General features: G+C 41.5%; 1 long non-coding RNA gene across 1 annotated transcript; it reads right to left on the bottom strand.

Annotated features, from left to right (window-relative positions):
• Positions 1-14429: 14429 nt before the first annotated feature.
• On the bottom strand, positions 14430-21653 carry LOC147892975 (uncharacterized). Its single transcript, XR_015542369.1, has 3 exons — positions 21604-21653; positions 14673-14790; positions 14430-14512 (listed from the first exon to the last, which is right to left on the bottom strand). It is a non-coding gene; the product is annotated as an uncharacterized LOC147892975 (long non-coding RNA).
• Between the last annotated feature and the right edge of the window lie 251 nt (positions 21654-21904).

Here is a 21904-nt window from a genome sequence, read left to right as displayed (position 1 = left end):
CACATTAAGTAATATTATCATCAACCATGGACCTTCATGCATTAATGATTGTCCTTTGACCAAAGATTTGAATGTCATTTTCATGTTTGCATGAATTCACTAGAGCATAATGTTTGTAAGACAATAACATAAATATATTTAATAGTGGTGTTGTTCAACCTTCATAGATTCCACCCCTTAATTCCAAATTTGTTCATTTATGAAATGTAGTAGGGTGTGCATGGGACGTTCTTGAAAAGAGTGCTATCAATCTCTCATAGTCAAGCACTACTCAGATCTTATAATCAGAGTGTTATTCACCCTTAACAAAAATCATGTTCAACACAACAGAATAGGACATCTTACTATCCAGTATGACTATGTTTGACATGAAGTCCAAGTAGTCACAAAGCATCGATCAAGCACTCAGAGTAGTCACAAAGCAATCACATAGCTTTCGCTATTATGAGATTCCTTGGTATTCACAAAACACTACCAAGCAGTCACAAAGCACTCACATAACTGTCACAAAGCTCTACCAAGTAGTCACATAATAGTCACAAAACACTCAGATAACTATCACACAGCACTTCCAAGATAGTACAGAGCACTTCCAAGAAGTCTCACAAAACTCACAAAGCACTATCAAGTAGTGTCATAACAGTCACAAAGCATTGACCACTCACAAAGTGGTCACAAGGCATACACATAACTTTCACTTTTATGAGACTTCCTGGTTTTCACAAAGCACTACCGAGCAAACACAAAGAGCTCACATAATTGTCACAAAGCTCTACCAAGAAATCATATAGTATTCACAAAGCAATCACGTAACTGTCACAAAGCACTTTCAAGCAGTCACAAAGAAGTCTCACAACACTCATAGTGCACTACTAAGCAGTGTCATCACTGTTCACAGAGCCATGATCAAGCACTTCCAAGCAGTCATCACAAAGCACTCACATAGCTTTCTTTTTTTAAAAAAATCAATTTCGCATCCATTATTATGATACTACATATCCAAAGACAATATATATACCAGTACACAGACCAGCCAACATCCTTGTCCAAGCTAAGGCAACAAAGAAACATCGCTAGAAATGAAAGCAAGATAGGGAAATAAATATTATAAATATCATAAGGCATACTATTGTAGACTTCGTCATACACTTCAAGTGGAAGAAAGTAAAGTTCTCTCCCTCAATGGCTTCTACTAGAAACTTGATTGATCTTACAAGATGGGAGTATAATAAGACTTTAGGTTGATCATCAAGAAGCTTACAGTGGCGGTGACTTTGATGGCCATAGAATAAACCCTTCACAACATAAGATTTTTATGCTATTATGTTGCCCCAACCATCTTGCATAGCAACCACCTTTTCACTCCACTCTTTAGCTTTGGTACACTTTAAAATGTAGAAGTCTACACCTTCTTCATTGTCTACCTCTACATTCACTACAAAATTTTCCCCCATGCAAAGAGTAGCACTAATTGCATCATCATGCCATGCATACATAGGTTAATAAAGGAGCTCATCATCACTACCCAAATCAGCGACATCATAATTTAGGAACAACAATGTGATATTACCAATTGGACACATGATTTTTATTGGTGCACTTTCTCCAAGACTCTTGAGTCTTGGATACAAGCATTGCAGTAGCGTGACAACCTTTTCAATCCTATTTCCTTGCTAGCCCCTTGTGTAGCTCCTCTAATTATGTGCATGGATTGTCTTGGGAACAATTTGACAATCCCACTGTATAGATCTATCAATGTCTCCTTCCTTAACCTCCCAAAACGTCCGTGCTACATTCCTTTCCTTAGATGCATAGCTAGCTTGAGCCCCATGACACAAGTTGGTCATCAAGAAACCTACGACATCAAATGCACAATAAGGTGGCTCCATTTTCCTTAAGTTGTTCATGTGTCAATGCTCTCTTCACAATAGCCCTAGCTCCATCATGCTCGTACTTGCCGTGTCCAGATCCAAAGAAATTCCATGTCACTTGCAAACCTGTGCACTGTTCAAATCTAGATCGGAAATAGAAAGGCCTTCTACCCTTGAATCGGGAGGCACCTACACTGTTTGACCAAACCAAATGACTGGTAAGCTCCAACCCTTGATGTATCGAGCACCTATGATGCAGCATAAAACAAGGCTGGACAAAGAGGGTGTCGTGCACCTTGTCATCTGGAAATAAATAAGTGAAATGTCTTATCCACCTCACTTTTGATACAAACATATATATGTGCACACAAATTGTAATCTGACTGGAGTGCGAATGCATGGACGAAATCTCGTTTTGCTCCTTGAAATAGTAGTTTTTTCTGAAGTTGACTAGCGAAACTACCACATTTTCAGGAAATCTTAGCATGAACTCTTTGAATTGTTCGGCTTGCCACTTATAACTGTAATTGTGCTTGATGAATATCTTTAGGTTCTTCTTCATTAACTGTATAAGATCACTGCAATCCATCTCCTTCCTCACAAGGTCGTTCCCTTAATGTACTGTTGCATATGAAGTGAGAACATTGCATGGCTTCTGAAAAAAAGATTCCATTCAAAGTCCTAAGATTATTGGCCACTTTTTAAAATTATTTTATTTTATCATTGGTCCATCTCCAAAAATAATTGATTCTACAAAAGGGCACAAATTTATGCAACACAACTTCTTAAGATGAACTAGATACATATACTTAGGCTTTCACACTTTACTACACATGAATACCAGCTTCAAAGCACATACTAAATTATGAATTTTATTTTAAAGGTTGCAAGAAATATTACACCGATGGCTTCCTTTAGCGATGGCATCCCTAGCGATGGTGGCCCTAGCTATGGGGATGCAGACAAGGGTTCTCTATCTTCTTCTCTTGAAACTCTCACATCCCGTCCCTTGTCCCCATCCCATCAGTCTTGTTCCTATCAATCTGGAGTCTAATTAAATAGACATCAGCAGTGCATCAGATTCTGTCATGCAAGATCTAGATCATGATAAGCGTGATACCCCTCTCCTCTCCTTCACCCTTCACCTAGATGAAAGCGACATTCTTCAACTCAAACAAGGTGGTAGAGAGGCAAACACTTTGCGTAAGTTTTTCTCTGAGTTCAAAACCCCTCCGACCGGTAATCTTCTTAGTAACAGCCAAAAACCTCTCTTCATTCCCTTCGCTGCAAAGGATCCACGACCCAATGGAGCCGTCAAGTCCACAGTGCACCAGCACGTCTCGAAAGGGAACCCCGTGCAAGAGCTGCCGAAGAGCACCTATGCTGGTGCTGTTAGTGGAGGAGGCCTTTTCAAGGCTCCACCGATGTCGAGATAGTTAACCTAGGAGCAGCTCTCGCTACGAGCTAGGAGAATCTTTAGTGGCACCCCACCCTCCTTTGCCTTAGAACCCGCAAAGTTCCATTCTGCCACTGATCCAAATGCTGCAAAGGTTGCAGAGCCTCTCAAAGGTAAGATTCCAACAATCAAAGTACACAATGGACTTCTTAACAAAATGATGAAATGGCTCTATTCATGCACTGTTGTAGGATATATTCATGGCCTAAGGCCACTTGCACTTTTCCTTGAAGGTTGGGTCTGTAAATTCTGGTCACATAAAGGTCTAGTTGTCACAACTATTCGTTTCCTCAAGAACAAGTATATCATCTTCATCTTTGAAAAACCAGAGATGGTGACAGAAGTAGTGCCAAAAGGGACATTGACTATTAGAAATTAGCTACTGGCAGTCCAGCTCTAGGAGCCCTCCTTTAGTCCCCATTCCTTGCCTCTGTCTAAGGCCCCCATATGGGTTGAATTCTCTGATTTATTGTTATCTCTCTTTCCCCAGATTGAGACTCTCTGCGCACTGCTTGGCAAGTTCCTCGGTGTGGAAACAGAAAAGTTTATACGCCCTCGAGATAACCCTCAAGCCTGTGTCCTGATGGACCTCGCTTCTGACCCTACTAGTGCCATTCATTTCCTTGATGGGGATGGAGCTGAGTTGATCTAAAAGTTTTTTTCAAGAACATTCTTAACTCCTGCTTCCTTTGTGGTATGGGAGGGCACTTTATCAAGGACTGTCCATCTAGAAATTTAAAAAAAAAAAGAAAAACTAGACACGGTCCAACAGGACCCTCAAGAAACCAAGGACACTGAGACACCTACTAAGCATCCAGTCCCTTCTCCTCCCATGGAACGAAAGGAGGCTCAGAGCAAGTTAACTATTGAGAAATCAAGGGGAGAGATGGAAAGGAAAGGTAAAGAGGTTACTACTAAAAGAGAAGATTAGATGGAAGATAGTTCTGGTGAGGAAGAATTTGTGGTTGCCACCCAAGACTTCAAGGCACAATTGGAGCAAGCAGAGCACGAGTCAGTTGACAAAGATGGTCCTCCCTTCACAGTTGTCAAAGGCAGAAAAGAAACATGGTTAAGGAATGGAAAGGCACAAGTTATATGATAGGGGAAAGGAACTCAGTTCAATTGAAAGGGAGAAAAGGAGGATGTCCAAAGGCTTCGATCTTTCTCCACAGAATAGTCCTATAAGCTTTAAGAAGAAGAGAAACAAAAACACTCCTCAATGATGCAAGACAACTTTTCCTTTTTTAGCATCAACATTCACGGCTTAACAAACGACCTCAAGCCCGCCATCCTTAAAAGGTGGTTAAAAACATCATGCCTGAGACCTAATTTTTTAGCACTTCAAGAGGACAAAGTTTCTGGGGATAAACTATGTTGGCATCTCAACCTTATTGACAACAAGAGGCAAAATTTCTACACCACCCATGAAGAAGGGAGAGGTGGAGCCATCTTAGGTGCAGTTGGCCACCTTGGCGAGGCAGTCATGCACCCCCTACCCCTTTTTGAGGCTATCGGGATTGGAGTTGACTTTTCCCACCCTCAACTTCCATGTCAGATATTCTCCATTTATGTCCGCAATGCCACGAGAGATCGAGCTCTTCTTTGGGAGGGGAAGATACAATGCTATCTTAATAGGGGATTTCAACATGGTAGAATCCCATAGGGATAGATGGAATGGCATAGGTAACAACACACTAAGAGACAAGATACTCTCTTCCTGGACTGCCCTCAAAGATTCTGTGGTTCTCATTGTCATCTCTGAAGATACCTCTTTCACTTGGACCAACAATCAGTCGTGATCTCTCCACAGGAAAGCAAGGATAGATAGGATGTACTTCTGAAGAGACATCGCTGATGCAACCTTGTGTACCAAGAGCTTAGCTCTTGCTTCTCTTCCCTTTTCAGACCACAAACCAATCCTAATTACTCTAGACAAAAGTTAGGGAAAGAGAAGTAGATCTTGGTTCAAATCAAACCCCTTCTTCTTTTGTTTTCCCTATGTCCAATAGAAGGTAGTCAGGATCTGGGAAAAAGCATTTGATGGCATAGCCACTACAACGGAAAAGTGGGTTAGGGCTACAAAAAAAACAAGTACTTTCCTCAAGGCTATCAAGAAGCGATCGGATATCGCTAGAGCTACCAGATGAGCAAAAATTAAAGATCAAATCAAGCTTCTAGAGGAGGACACAACAACCCAGGGACAGGAAAGACTCAAAGCAATTAGAGACAGAGCCAAGATAGAAGCAAGCATTGAGGCAGCGCAATCCAAAGTGTTCACAAGAGAATGGTGGACAAGGAGAGGTGACAAGCCAAATGATGACATGTTTAGAGGCCTTAGGAAAAAGCAGGCTCAAGAATCAATAGATACTCTATTACACACACGATGACTAATCCAAGATCCAAAAGAGATTGGTCATGGTGGAGCACTTCCAGAGGATTCTTGGGGAACCCGAAACTCTTTCCACAGATAAGCTCATAGCAAGAGAAAAATGTCGACTGTCTAGAAGGAGTACTATCCAAAGATTTGACTCCATTTTTCTAGAGAAGGAACTCTCCATCAAAGAATTAAAAAGTGCAGTTACTACCATGGCAAGGGGAAAAACTCCTGGTGAAGATGGACTTCCAATCGAATTTTACCAATTTTTTTGGGACATAGTGGGACTGTGCCTCCTCCTCCTTTGGCAAGAGTCCAAGTCAAAAGGTTTCCATGACTCACGGATAAACACAGGTATGATTAAATATATACCCAAAGGGGGCCCCAAGGAAACACTCAAGAATTGGAAACCTCTCATCATGCTTAATACTAGTTACAAAATCTTTGCTAAGGCTTTAGCCATCAGACTCAAATTCAAAATGAAAGACCGGATAAGGGAAGAACAAAAATCTTTCATCCAAGGCAGACACATCCTAGAGGCCATTTTAACTCTTTAGGAAGGACTGGAGCATGCTGATGAGACAAACTAGGATATCTATTTTCAAAAAATAGACTTTGATAAAGCCTATGATAGAATGGAGTGGGGACTTGTTATGTCCTCCCTCCAAGACATAAGTGCAAGTCTTGGGTTTATATCATCCGTTGACACTTTGCTGAACCAAGCCAGAGCCAAGGTGGAAGTTAACGGAGCTATTTCCTCCTCTTTTTTGCTTAAAAGATCTATTAGACAGGGTTGCCCCTTAGCGCTTCTCCTTTTCGCCCCATTGCCACCACAGATGCTGTTGGTTGGCTCATCAAGGAGGAAGAAGACAATGGGAACATCATAGGTGTCCAAGTGGGAAATGGAGTACAAATAGTCTGCCAGCAATTTGCAAAAGACACAAATTTCACACCAAGCAATGATGCCAGATCAGTTGAGAGAGTCCTTAGGTGCTTGGACACCTTCTGCACAGGGTCAAGGTCTAAAATTAATGATGAGAAAACAAGAGTCTTTCAAACTAGGGAGGCTCCTCCCCAAATTCTCATAGATAAGAGATGCAAGATCCTCAAGGAGGGTGAGATATTCCACATACATCCACTTCTAGATTCTTCACAACTCCCAAGGTCTTTACCCTAGTGTTGTCAGCCAATTTGATGCGATAAGGAGAGATAGTACTAGAGTATTTTAAATCAGCATCTATCATGGTCTTCTCACTCATGACATTAATCGATGCACCTCCATCAATGTACACATTAGAAATCACTTGACCATCAATGATCACATCAACCACAGGTACATCATCACCAACATCTATATCTACCTTTTGAACAATAGGCATGGCACTTTTCTTCTTTTTCTTCTTTGACACTCTTGTGCTTTGCTAGCTTTCCCCATTCCTTCCGTAGTTTTGGAGACAAAGCAAGTAATTGACCAATGGTAATATGAGCTTCCTTTTCTTTAAGGTCGGACAACAAGTCATAGCTTCCAATTCCTTGTCCTAAATGAAATTCTGGCTGGCTAATTCTCCTTCTAGCTGCCTTCTTTTTCTTACTACAACGATCCTCATCTATTCTTCCTTGCTTTCTTCTTCTTCTTTTGCTTTACCATGCCCCTGTTTAGCCATCATTACCTCTCTTTCCTCATCCCCTGAAGAAGCTTCTAACAAGGATACTTGTTTTTCTTCTTTCTTTCTCAATCTAGGACACTCAGGGCAATAGTGACCTTTTTCATTACATTCATAGCAAGTGATCCCACTCTTATCTCAAGGCCTATCCTCACTCTTTGGTGCTCTAGGTTGTCATGCATTGACCAAATGCAATTTCAAATTAGCAAACTCTGCCATCAATTGGGAGATATTATGATCTAACTCAGAGGACTTTGGTACCTAAGGAGTGCCCATTACCTCCACCTTAGAAGTTGAAGCTATTGAAGACACAAAAGAGGATTCGATCTTTAGAGAAGCTTCTTACTTGGTCGCAATGCGAAGTGCCTCCATGTATGTTGTTGGATTTTTACTCATTACTTTCGAGCAAAGATGAGGCTCCAAAGCCATAACAAATTTGCTCATCTTTAAGTGCTTAATCCCTACGAGACTTTGAGGGACCGATGATGCAGGTGCCACAGCTCGCAAAGCTGCTCGCTTATACTTTGTCCATAAAGTGTCATATTGGATTGCCAACGTAGACACCATCTCACCCTCTCCGTAATAGAACCGGTCCAATTGCAACATCAAAGCATTTGGTGACTCCACTGCCCCAAATCTCTGTTTCATTGCAGCCACCACTTGGTCCCAATCCTCCTTGGTAGAGTCCGGCAAGGCCTCATGCCAACTCAAGGCTACACCTTCAAGAAAATCAGGCAAAATCTCGGCCTCTGATCCTTCATGGACAATCCAAAAAGCCGGCATCCTCAAACAAAATCCCGAAGATAAGACTCCGAGTCTTCCCCTTGGGTCCCTCGAAGCACTAGAATCTTCACCATGATGAAACACAAAAAGGAAACATCAAGATCCAAATAATATCCCAAACAAGATCCCACAGAGCCTTAGTATACCAAGACCAACTTCTTATACATAACCACTTGGTTGAAAGCCCTCCACAATGTGATCCTCAATAAAATCTTCAAAAATAAGTGACCAACCAGCACCATGAAAACATTGTGTATACATGCATTCAAGAATCACCCTTCTCACAATTGGAAGTGCACATAACAACTTCAAGATATTGTACTCTTCATCATTTGCATAGCAAAAGAAGTTGAAAGCATTGAGAATCACCACTCCATTGTTATAGTCAAAAACTACCCAAAGACTCAACTCTTCTTCACACCAAGCTGCCAGTGCATGAAACAATCCCCAAACTATCATTATGCCTACTAATGGCGTTGTCGATTCACCAACATATTCAAGAGTGTAAACTTCATGTGGTACAATGGTAAACAAGAAGTGTTAGTGTTGACCTTATGGCTCAATCAATTCAATAGTTATTTTTAAGTTGTGCCTACGAACAACAATGTGCTATGCATCCTGAAATCCATGCACCTTACAAGTGAGGTGGTGGCTAAGAAGAACAAGGCTGCATGTACACACGAAAGCACTTGGCTCCAATTTGTGGGTTTTACGGGTCTTTAGATAGTGTCGATTGTTTAGTAAGAAATAACAGGAAAGAAACGCTTTGAGTACTCGCAAGATCCATTAGGCTTTGCCAAGGTTCTATGGTTATTTGGATGGTCTCCCACTGACTACAAAGCCACCGCCTTTCTTTAAAAAAAACTATAATTTAAAACTGAAAGGTAAATTAGCATTATTTTTCCTTGAAGGTTTTACCAATGATACCTGCAAAGTTTTGATGTCAACTTTTTCCTGGGGTTTTTTTTTAAACTTTATTATTATAAAAAGATCGAGTAGACAACAATCACTTCACTGGCAAGCATAAAGGCTATTAGGTAGGATAAAGCCCGTTTGGCTAGCATAAAGCCCTTTCAACAGGAAAATGGATTTTTTTTTACAAGCAAACCTGCTTTTCCTGGCAAACAACTTTCTGGATAGTAATTTTTTTCCAGGCAATGGCTTCAGCAGTAGTTAGCAAGCGAATCAGTAGCATCTTGCTCACAAATGAACATGTGAGACCTAGATGAGCGACCGGAGAGCTTGAAGTGACTTGAATACTTGTAGCTGGAGGAAGCCAAGGAAATTGTTCTAGGGAGAATGGAGGGAGAGTGGAGTCCTTGAATTGATTTATAGCCATGTTGGAGGGGGGTTAAAAGAACACATAAGCTAAAAGCTGAAAAGCCAACAGCCATGTAAAGTAGAGGTTAAGAATTTTAGAAATTCCTAATAAAAGCTCCTAAAAAACTAATAATAATCACAAAACTCCCACTCGACTCAATCCTAAAGCATTGTCTCTAGGAGAGCCAGTGCTAATAAAGCATATCCAATCCTCCTCCATGGGCAAAGATCCATTCTATTCATACAAGACCAAACATGGCTTGAGCATCATGGCCCATTTGCAATTTAATTTCAATGATATCTAGCTATGATGATAGCTACAAGTATGTAGGTCCAATCCAATTCCATGATTTCAATAGACAAACTTGCCAACTAGTTCTTGTCTTCTACTTTTGAAGCATCACCTTCCTTCAAGTTCATTCCTCACTCTTGAGCTTTCCATGCCTCATAATTAAAGCAAAAACTTGGGAACACATCATCCTACACACCTCTCTTTGCCAATGGTGCCAAATTCAAGGCCAAGTTCACTAGGAGGTGCTTTGCCATTGTTTTTTTTTGGAGAGCCCGATTGAAAAAGAATAGCCTAAGTGGGCTATCCACCATCCCAATCCTTGAGAAGTGATAGCCTAAAACACGCAATATTGCCCTAAATTTGATTTAAAAAATGATCCCAAACTTCATAAACTACTTATTTTCATGAGTATATAGTTATTGAATGGTGAAGCAAACATGAAATTCATGTAAATCATGCCTTACTATTTGATTTAATATATGACATAACCCATTTGGATTCTCAATCAAAAGATACGAGCTACCAAAGTTTGGCTATTTTTGGTAATCAATACACATTTTCCCTCTCTTTTTTGAATGCCATTGTTTCTTTTTTGTCAAACCCAAAGGAGCACCAACTTTTCCGAACTTGAATATTTTCCAAAGAAAACACTAGCGCTTGCACACAAACATGATACACACACATATGCACAACTGTGGCACTCACGCGAAGGGGGGGGGAGAGAGAGAGAGAGAGAGAGAGAGAGAATATTAAAGTCTTTAAAAGATCAAAGGGTCTATGAGACTATAGAAAACGAAATAGAATAAAAGTTGACTCGGAACGGAACCAGTAAACCAAGCATCCACACCCAATGCTAATGTTTGAGACGATAATTAAAAAAAGAGAAATACACCACAATGTCTTTGCAAAAGGGAACACATAGCCTAGTATAACTATATCCACGAGAGATAAGGGGCAGATCCTTGTCAGTGAATTAGTCGATTAGCTATCCCCATTCTATGTTTTGAACCTTTGTATGTTGCCTGGGGAACCAAATCTATTAGTCAACTAAGGATAGAGGATATGATAATGGCTCTAGTGAGGGCTAGTGTCATCGAGAAAGGAAGTCACTAAATAGGACATTGTTGGTGCTCAGCCTCATCTACGTATTTGAGCCCCTTTCTCGTCCTTTATGTCTATAAGTGGTAGAAGTCTATGATCATCCTCAAGTTGGGCTCCGATGGTCAACTTAGTCTCACTCCTACACCCGTTGGGTAATCTCTATGTCGGGCCTCAAGTAAGAAGGTCGCTACCCAATTAGGATGTTGAAATGGAGGAGAGAGACAAGAGAGCTGGAATAGGTCATGGGATAAGGAAGAAATAGAGGAGACTAACTAGGCTATGCCAAAGCCTAAGGGTTGCATTAGCTCCTTGTGCTGCACACAAACACACAAGTTACCACCTAACTAATAGCCTACCAAGACCTTTTTCAAGGGAGGATAACCTAAGTGGGCTATCCACCATCCCAATCCTTGAGAAATGATAGCCTAAAATGGGCAACCTTGCCCTAAATTTGATGGAAAAATGAGCCATAACTTCATAAACTACTTATTTTCATGAGTGCAGAGTTATTGAATGGTGCAAAAAACATTATATTGATGTAAATCATGCCTTAGTATGTAATTTGATATATAACATCAACCCGTTTTGGTTTTGCCAATCAAAAGATGCAGTTTACCAAAGTTAGGCTATCTTTGGCAACCAATACACATTTATCCTCTCTTTTTTAAAGGCCATGGTTTTTGCCAAACCCAAAGGAGCGCTAAGTTTTCTAAAATTTTCCCAAAGAAAAATTAGCACTTGCACACAAACATGGATGCACTTACATATGCACAAGTTGGCATTCACGCACGCACACACACACACACACAGAGTATCCACTAAACCAAGCATCAACACTCAAGGCTGGTGTTTGAGACAAGAATGTCTCTCCAAAAGGGAATGCATAGCCTAGTATAAATATATGCACAAGCGATCAGGGTCTAATCCTTGAGGAGTAGTGTCGTCAAGAAAGGAAGTAACTAATAGGACATTTTTGGTGCTCAATCTCATCAACCTAGTTTGATACCCTTCCTCCTCCTTTATGGTCTACAAGTTGTAGCTCACCATCTGGCAAGGGCCACCATTGCTCCAATCATCTATCTCCCCAAGTCGAAGACTATGAAGGAGATATCTCATGCGTGGGCCAACGCAAGGGCAATTCTATTATGTCATGCTCTCTAGATCTTGATTACATTGTGTCCCATATGGCCTTTGGTTTAGATCTCCTAAGTGGAAGACTTGTATGATTGTCATCGGATTGGGACTCTGATGGGTCCTCCCAATCTTGCCTTTGCACTTGATAAGATTGAGATTAGCAAAGGGTAGATTAGGATCTGTGGACGTAGTAAAGGTTTGGGATTACAGCATAACTAAGTGACCAGAAGAAATTGGATTTAATGGTGACAGCCTCGTAATGTGAACATGGGACTTGCTCTTGAGGGAGTTAGTCTTTTTGGAACACACTTAACAAAATGGTCTACATGGCTAGTTGTATTTGTTAACTACCAGATTCCACCATTTATGGTGATAAGAAAAGAGCATTTAGTTGAAACACAAGGAATAATGTGGCTAGTTATATTTGTTAACAACTTTTGGTGATAAGAAAATAGCATTCTAATGCTAGCCTTATTCATTCTTAATATGAACTTTTTTTTTAATTTTCACATGCGTATACATTTGCAATATGATCAACATATATTCTATTAATGTTTTAATTTCTATACATGTATGTGATGTGTATGCTCTCCAAAAACATAAAGTAAAAAACATGGGATGTATAGTTGGAGCAAGTAATAGAAGAATTCAGGCTTCTATGGAATGGTGTTGACATATTTGACATTTCTAAACTAGCGAAAGATTCACACTACATGGCATATTAATATGGATGATTCATGATGATCCCAATCTCTCTTTAAGTTCATGTATTATGTCATTACCATTTTTTTAAAATATGTATTGATCCGTTAATATAAACATACTCTTTAATTGTTTGTAAAAGACTTTACCAAGGTTCTTAATAAATGTCAAGCATATGACAAGAAATTGGATACCAAATATACTAATGCCTAAGAAGAGTGATGTATCCAAATGATAGGAACATCCTACCACCATGTAGAGAAACAAGGCCATGTCAACCTCTTGCATATTGACAAGAAGTGGGCTAGATTGGAAAAAGAGATATGTGAAGAAAGAAAGATCTACTAACGTTTCATGGGACTATGAGACGAAGTATAAACCACAAAAAGTAACTGGAGAACTGAAGAATTCAAGGAGTGCACAAGGCTCAACTCTTCCCAAGTTGTTATATGACATAGCTACATTCTGGCCTTTGTAACATAATTTAAGACTAAGAATCTTCACGTTTGGATTTTAAGTCTCTAAGAGTAGCTGTAAGGTAAGCAAGCATGCATATAGATTACTTCTACAAATCTTTTGTTTATTTTACATTCACATATTATTTTGACTAAGAGAGCATGCTCATTGTATAAGTGGGCAATGAAGTTATCAAGGGATTCACAAATTAAAAGGCATGACCAGAAGGGTCTATGACACATGGGTGGCTTTCTTACTCCTTATTTATGAATCTCTATTTTATGCTACTAAGCTTTGAAAAATGTAGATCTAAAATCTTCAAGAATGCGAACTAATGAGGATACAAAGATAACAAGTGAGGTCTTGCAAGGCCAAGTAAGGAGATAAATGTATTTAGTAAAACTCTAGAGCATATTTCCACACGACCGAGCCTCATCCTATAGAAACAAAGCAAACAATGCCGTTTCAACCTCTTTATAGTCATGCACAAATTTGAAAACCAAGGGCTTCATCACGCACACCATAGCTACTATGATGTCCAACCAATATCAATGCCTAACTTTATCTTTCATCCTCCATGGATTTTGGTGGGGTACCAAATCCATAAGGTTCATTCCCACCTGTTATTATTTTATGAAATTTGTTATTGTTTATGAATACTTCACAAGCCAAATTGCCCTGTAATGACCTAGAGCATCTACAAAATAAACCAGTACCCTGCAACCACTAAACCAACTCTAGTGGATGACTTCTCAGTCTTGAGTAAGATTTTATAATAGAATATACCTAGATGAACCCAGGAACATTCCCAACTTCATCCTCTAAAAAGTCTAACGATTTCATTTTAGTCTCTCCCAAACGAGCATCTAAATCTAAATCTAGCTCATAGGGCAACGCACCATTTAAGATAGAAAGAATTATCGCAATACCAACAGGCCGCAACTTGGACGAAAACCCAACTTTTATAATAGAATACCCATTTTACATTTCCACTCATAAAGGAGTCGTTTCATACAAAGTGACTCACACGCTTACTTTTTATAATACCCGGCTGACTTCATTAATTCTTTGTTTCAACGGTCACTTGCAAATGACGTTGTTTCATGGCCAAAACCTGTACATTGCATTTTATGCATCGAAATGATGAGCTTGCTATACATCTAGTGCTCAAACAATAGTAGCAATATTGATGCTCACACAGAAGTGCGATGTAAGTGATAGTTATCGGGCATCGCTCGCAAACAGGAAAAGCATCCTCTTTCGTGATTGCCTTTGCCCCTTCTCCACTTGAAAACAGAAATATAAAGCCTTTTTAATAGAAGTGATGTTCAAAAGTGGTAAAACTAACAGTAAAAGTTCCTGCAATTTAATGGCATTTTGTTATTTTGGTACTTAAATAGGTTAGTAAGTAGCACTGCCATAAAAGTTGTTTTCTATATTGTGAAAATTTTCAATTATTGCACAATCCCACTCCAGTAGTCAAAAGCATATCTCACAAAAAATATTGACAGAGAGATACCGAAAATTCATGCCACACAAGTTGCCGGTTCATGTACTCAAAGCTTACTGATCGATCCATGTTCGGCCTTTGATAGATAAGTCTTGCACCAAGAAAACGCTCTATCAAGCTTCGATATCTGCACCACAAAGAAGAACGATACATTAGATAACAGTTACAATAGCAAAATGTGATCGGCGACATCTACTATCCAATGATTCAAGAAAAAAATATGAACTTCCCGTTCAAAGGAAAAAAAGCAGGTTGACAAAACTTGCAAGCTGGAACACAGTTTCCGCCCGCTGCAGCAACACCCATGCTTTGTGTCCCAAGGAGTTCTATGCAAGCCAAAAAACATACTGCTTGGCCGGCAAACAAAAGAGCCATGATTTCAGAATGTAAACCTTTTAGAGACAAGTAGGTGCCCCCGATGAGTTTTATTCTTTCTATAAATTAGGAGAGACCCCACGTAATGACAGATATCCCCACCCAATGAAGTTTCTGGAACGATGGGAACGCATTATGTTCTTAAATGGCATATAAGCTCTAACTTTTGACGAGAAAAGATTTCTACCTTCAGTAGCTAGCTTGCAGTAAACAAGCATACACAGATGTAAATTTGAACATAGATTACAAGCAGAAAAAATTCACTATTTGTCATCATGCATGCATGTGAACTACGTACGAAAAGGGCAACAATCACATTTACTAAAATTTCAGAAGCCTTCACATTGATGAACCCTGTACAATGACCACTTCCCCACGAAATCCTGCTTTTCATTTGTGATATTTATGGAGTTCACAGGTCTAAAAGCATTTGCATGTATAAAGTAGGTGACATGTACCTAGATGAGTCCAGGAACATGCCCAAACTCATCATAGTGCAGTTTCAATCTCGTGATAATCACTCATTAGGTTGAAAACCATAAACCCATCACTCATAGCAGGGACTAGCTACTATGACATCCCCACTGACATCATCAGCACCCAACAGTGGGTGTAGACCATAGTATAAACATATGCTCTAACACATACAAATCCACACACCCACGCATACTTGAGCATCCATTTATACAAAGTCTTTGTACTCAGTTTCTGTCAGCACTCTGGAGGTGAAGGACAGACTCAGCCATGGACTGGAAGCATCAAGATGAAGTCAACAAAAAGAAATAATACAAAAATAGATTGCACACACAATATGCGGGATTCAGGCCAGATGAGAAGACATCCTCGACATGTTCCTAAGAGCATCTGCAAAGGAACTGATGGAGCAGTTCTTTGATAGAGCTGGTGTTGGGCCAGAGTGTGTCATGAGAGGGGGTGTTGGAGAAATAGGGCCAATGCCCAACCTATGAGCCCCAAATGAGGAGAGCTCACGGGGTTGACACCTTAGCATACTTCTGGGAGGATGAACCTACAGGGGGAAGGGGTTAGGTGCCATGTGGGCAGCAACATGGCTATACTGAAGTCCCTGTTAGGGTTTATTTGGCACGGCCACCACAGGATGCCCACATGGGCTGGCTGTGGGGCTGGAAAGAGCCCAGCCAACAGCCCAAGCAAAGGGCAGAACAGTGAGCAGCAGGTACAGGAGGCATGGAAGAACCATCATCAAGGTGCCTTCAAGGAAATCCTTTTATCATGAGAAGACAGAAGCACGTCGGCTATCTGCAGACTGGGTGGACCCAGGAGATAGCAGCAGGTCAGCTGTCTGTGGACCAAAGACTGTGTCGGCAGTCTGCCCAACCAGTTGGCCATTTTGGAGGGGATTTCCCCCTATAATTAGTGTCCCACACAAGGAGCCAAAGTCATTCCTGAAGCCTCACCTGCAGTCACTATTCTGAGAGAGGAGGAGCAGGAGATCCAGGGATCTACTTCACAATCCAAGGACAACACACTTAAGCTGCATTCCAGGGCAGCAAAGAGGTCAGAAACCGTTCATGTTGGAGCAGACACACAGCAGATCCAGAGCAAACCTTGGTGCAGATTACATCCAGTAGGAGAGCATAACTAATCTGAAGAGGAAGCGTCTGTCAGCATAGAACAATGGAGCAGAACTTTGCATGAGTGCTCAGCCTTGAGCAGCTACTAAAGCCCACCACAGAGGTGTGTGGCAGAGAGAAAGAGTTTCCTATAGACAATGCAGCAAAACAAACCCAGTAGGCTGTGTTTATGGATTGCCCATTTAAGTAAAGAATATCTATTTGAGTCATGTTCCACATTAATCTCTTGTGATCTTAGAGTGCATCTTCTGCTGCTCAGTAGTGTTGGCCCTAAGCAAGCAACCTACCTCTACATTTTCTAACAAAGTGGTGTCAGCCCCCTCCTCCTTTTGACTCATCTGGACCTCATCATCATCCTCATGCTTAGGAGCAGCCTTTGCTGCATCACTGTCATTATCCTTGTCAGGTCAAAATCCAGTATATGGTTTAGGAGTGCACTCTATCCTAAACTTGTTTAAGCATAGACAACTTTGCATTAGCGAATACAAGCATTAGCCTTCTGGACCACAAGCATGTTCCTCTTTCAGATACAATGTTTTCAGAAATTCTCCAGAGGCACTCAATAGGCAAAGAGCTAGCACCTTGTTTGAGTATTGCCAATGGCCAATCCTTGTAACAATAGAGCATCTGCTCCATAGTCCTTTCCACCAACAAATGAGGAAATTTTAAACTTGTCATTTTGTGCATCCTCCAAGCCAAACAACTCTTTTCTTTGCTTGTAATATGTGAGCTCCTCCCTCACTTTCCTTCAATCGTCTGCATTTGAGACAGCTGATCTCAATATTATCTCCCATCCTTCCACCGCCTCAATAGCCCTTGCCCTTGAAATTATCGATCCAAAACAAAGGATTTTAGAAATATGCCTTGAACGCACGTGGTATAGAGGGTTTATACATAGTGATCTCCAAAGGTGAATCATACTGTCTGCCGAGAGGTTGTAAGTGCCCTCAACCTTCCTCCAACCATACAAAGCATTAAAACTTGAATTGTCTCAATCCTTATCCAACCCTTCATACACCTTCCAATTATAAGGGTCATCCCCATCAAGAAGCCTCAATGTAATGAGAATAGGCTTTGTGACCTGAAGCAATAGGCCAACATCATTCCAAAACAATGGATTTAAGTCTCTGGGGCCTCACACAATTATGTTCATTCCATGCATTCCACTTTGAAGAAGTAACAAGCTGCCTCCAATAAGTTTTCAGCTTAAAAAGCCGCTTCAGCATGATGATCCTCAAGAATCTTCTATGCTGCCCTCTTGCGCGCGCGTACACACACACACACCCCCCACCACAGAATCCTGCAGACACTTCCATGTTTACCATGACAGCTATGTTATAGGCTATGATGCAGATGCACCAACAACAGTCTGAGGCTCTCTTCACCCGCATGGCCCAGCTTCAGGAGATGCAGGAAGATCATGAGCACCCCGCCAGAGAGCGTAAAAGACACACTCCGGAGGCACGCGATCAGGAAAAGAAAAACATGAACACGATTGAGAGACTCGGGAAGCCTAGAAACTCCGAAACTGCGAGGCTCATGAGGCCAAGGAGCACCGAGAACGTACCGCTCGAGAAGAGAAGGAAGAATGGGACCGGTAGCTTCTCATTTCTCTACTCCGACCGACAGGGGGAGAAACAAAGAGAATTCCACCTCAAGCCAAGCCTTCCTTTCCGGGGAAACTCAACTTCACACGGTACCATGGTAAGCAAGAACCCTTAGTGTTGACTTCGTGGCTCAATCAATTCAAAATTTGTTTTCCAATGATGCCTACGAAGGACAACGAGCGGTGCATCCTAGCATCCATGCACCTCACAGAGGTGGTGGTCACCCGGTGGCTCAAGTGGCAAGAGGACCACTATGTTGCAGACGAGGAGACAACTTTCTACAGCTCGACGGAATTCGTGAAAGATCTTCGATCATGGTTCTTGCCACTGCAATACCTGGACAGGTTCAAGAGTCAGTTCTACGAGCTACGCAAGGGAGAAAACAAGACAGTGAATCATTTTGCCAACAAATTTACTCAAGTGTTTTTACAACTGCAGCCGGAGGACAATCAAAAGCTGAGCAAATTTCTCCATGGGCTGTGTACAGACATCCAGTGGTATGTCAGAAGTTTCATGCCACGGGATTATGAGTGTGCACACGAGCTTGCTCAGGATTTTGAGCTCGGGCAGAAGGGTGTAACATGCAACGGTAATCTAATCGTGTAATCACAGCAAGACCTTTAAAGCTTTAGCGAGGAATTAGCGTTATGCACCATAAAGAGAGAAAGGAGATAAGAGTAGAGAGGGAATAGCTCACCTTCGGATTCATGAACCAGGCATTCAGATCAGGATTAATCATCTAGGTATACCACAGACAATCACCTACGTCGGCACGATGGGAGGCCCCTTTCATACCCTAGTTCGAGTTTCAGCAGAAGGGGATGTCACGGGCATCCACAAGCCCGTGGCCATGCTAGCTGCTGCCAATGCAAGCAACCAAGTTAACTGCCACGCAGGCATCACGTACAGCCATGCAGGCAGCCTTGCGAGGTCAGCAATCAGCACACAGTCAACAGACAGTCAACACCACGTCATCGCATGTAAAAAACATCGAGGTGACTTTTTGTGTCAACGTTGACTTTTTGACTGACCTGGTCAACAATTGCAATGACCAACCGACCAGGGTCAACGGTCGGTGTTGACTTGGTCGGCCAAGCTAACCTAGCAGCCTATAAAAGGGCAGCCTTTGGCCCTCATTCTTCATCCACAGTTGGGCACCTCAGCCCTCGGAATAGCAGCAACAAGGCCTCCCCACAGTAAACCAATAGGGTAGCCTCAACCTCTTCAGGGATCCACCTCCTCTAGGTAGTCTAGCCTTTCCAGTTTTGCAGTGAGGGTTTCAGTCCCTTCATATAGTTGTATTCAGCCCTTTGGGCATTCATTATCCAGTTGTACCTATTTCCTCTTTGGAGGTCCACTACATTCTCTCCCTCTGATTCTCTCGCTCAAATCCACAACATCTCTTTGTGTATTGAGTGCATCATCTTGCAATTGAAGTTAGTATTGAGCAAGAAAGAAAGTGAGGATAGTCTATCTCCCGCTACATGGAAGGCCTTGAAATGGCAGCCCTAAGGCGGCTACTTGATCTAAACTAACCCTAAACTAATCTAGGCTGACTTCTAGCTAATCTAGCTAGTTCTCCAGTGGGTAAACAAGACTTTAACCTAAGGGTTGGAGACTGACGCACATAGCTTATGCCTGACTCGTCCTCGAACTAGTGCTCACAATGTGGGTCATCGCATACAACAAAAAGCCTATTGTAGGGACCTACTGATGTACATAATCTTCTTGAAGGAACAATGGACCTAGCTCCTCAAATGTGTGTGGCCTCCGTTGTTTTCCAAGTAGAGAGTCACCAACCCTTGGGTATTTCTTGGGAAGCTTATTGACCAAGAGCATGGCTAATTGGTTACTATCCACTTTGCGACCCATCGGTCCGAGTTGATCACTCTGAATCTTTACCTTCACTAGAAAGTTTCGTCAATGTATAGGTTGAATAGTTGGCTCTGAAGCATGATAATCCTCCCTGTGTCCTTGGTCTTGTAGAGATCATGCAAGAGCCGCTCTATTTAGGGCATCATTGCATACTCTAAAGGAGCTAGCTTTTGCATTAAAGCTATTGACAATTTAAAGGTTAGCCGAGAGGTTGGCTAGCTTTGGATGAAGGCCATTGAGAATGTGGCAGCAAACAATGTTATTCAGTTTGTTTCCAATAGTAAGTACTGTGTGCGCATGCGTGCACACATATCTGCTTTTGCTCTACTTTTGAGCACTCTTTCACATCTGGATTGCCCTCTTCATTTCAACTAAAGCACATGTATTTGAGTTGGTTCCATGCAATAGTCTCTTGTGATCATGTTCCGCTGCGGAAGTAGTGTTGGCCCTAAGCAAGTAGCCTGCCTCTAGTTTTCTAATAGGGTTGTGGTGAGGGTGATTTTGGAGATACAGGAGTGGAGCTGAGGCTTCAGGACATCCAAAATGCGGCCCAGTAGTAATGACACAAAGTAAATCCTTTTGCAGTCAAAAGATTGGGTACTGCGTGATCCAGACTCCCTAGCCATAGTCATTGGCACAACTGCAGACTTAGTCCTCCCACATATTTAGCTGTGGATACAATGTTTTCAAGCATGGACCATCCTGACAGACATGAATGAGATCAACACCGCAGCCAAAGTCCTTGGCCTCAAGACATAGCTTTTTAACATGAACGAAGGGGGCTAAATACAGGACCACATCACATAGATAGAAATAGTAAGGGATCAGTTCTCAGCATTCCTGTCCGGTAGCCAGTCTTTTGCTTGGCATACTCCCCAGGAGCTACAAAATTTTTGTGACAACCATCATTGCAAGGCAATAGTCGGCACCAATTAAGTGCCCCTACTCTTGCAGGAAGAAGCTTGACAAATCCAATGACAAGGCTTGTCTTGCAAGGAAAAGCCAAGGGTAAGCCTCAAACTGATGGAGATTCCAATAAAGGCAAGTCGAGGGATTAGAAGGGGAAAAAGGGGGTAAGCCTCAATATGATGGATTATTAGGCCCCACATTGTTTATCTTAGATCCCCTTGCCTCATATGAGTACTTGCTTCGAATTTATGCATAGGTGCATAATGAATCTCTCTCAAATTCCTCAAATGGAACTCATGCATAATCTAGGGAACCGAAACCACCATGTTGGAGACCCATCTTGATTTAATTCTAAAAACTCGTTGCATTTCTGATGGCACTCTAGGTATCGCATGAGATGCTAGCTTAAAAGGCACAATTTTGTCTAAAGCTATAGAATCTTAAGTCCCCAAAAAAACAAAGACCATGAGCTCCATGTGTAGCCATACATATATATGCTGCAAAAAAACTAATCGGGTTGCATGCAAGGAGAATTTAAGTGACCACCTCTTTTGTTTGTACCTGGCCGATGTCACCCCATTGTCGAAAGGCCGAAATCATTTGCAGACAAGCCCATCATCCATAACGACAACCAACCAAGGCCAAACAATACCCAAGCTTCTGATATCGAGTGAGTCCAGGACCTTCCAACCCAGTTCTAACTGAAAGTTTAAGAAACAAAATTTCTCCTGATTAGCAATGATAAAGCCAAAATCTATTTATGCTAAACATCAAGCACACAAAAACATAACTGACATCATTACATAATTCCAAGCTAAATGCACATTTGAGAGTATTCATGGCTCAGGTTTAACATGTCAGG

Source organism: Dipteris shenzhenensis, chromosome 16, assembly GCF_047967505.1.
Source record: "Dipteris shenzhenensis isolate YYH24624 ecotype China chromosome 16, Dip_SZ_1.0, whole genome shotgun sequence".
NCBI lineage: Eukaryota > Viridiplantae > Streptophyta > Polypodiopsida > Gleicheniales > Dipteridaceae > Dipteris > Dipteris shenzhenensis.
This window is presented reverse-complemented; position numbering and strand designations above follow the sequence as displayed.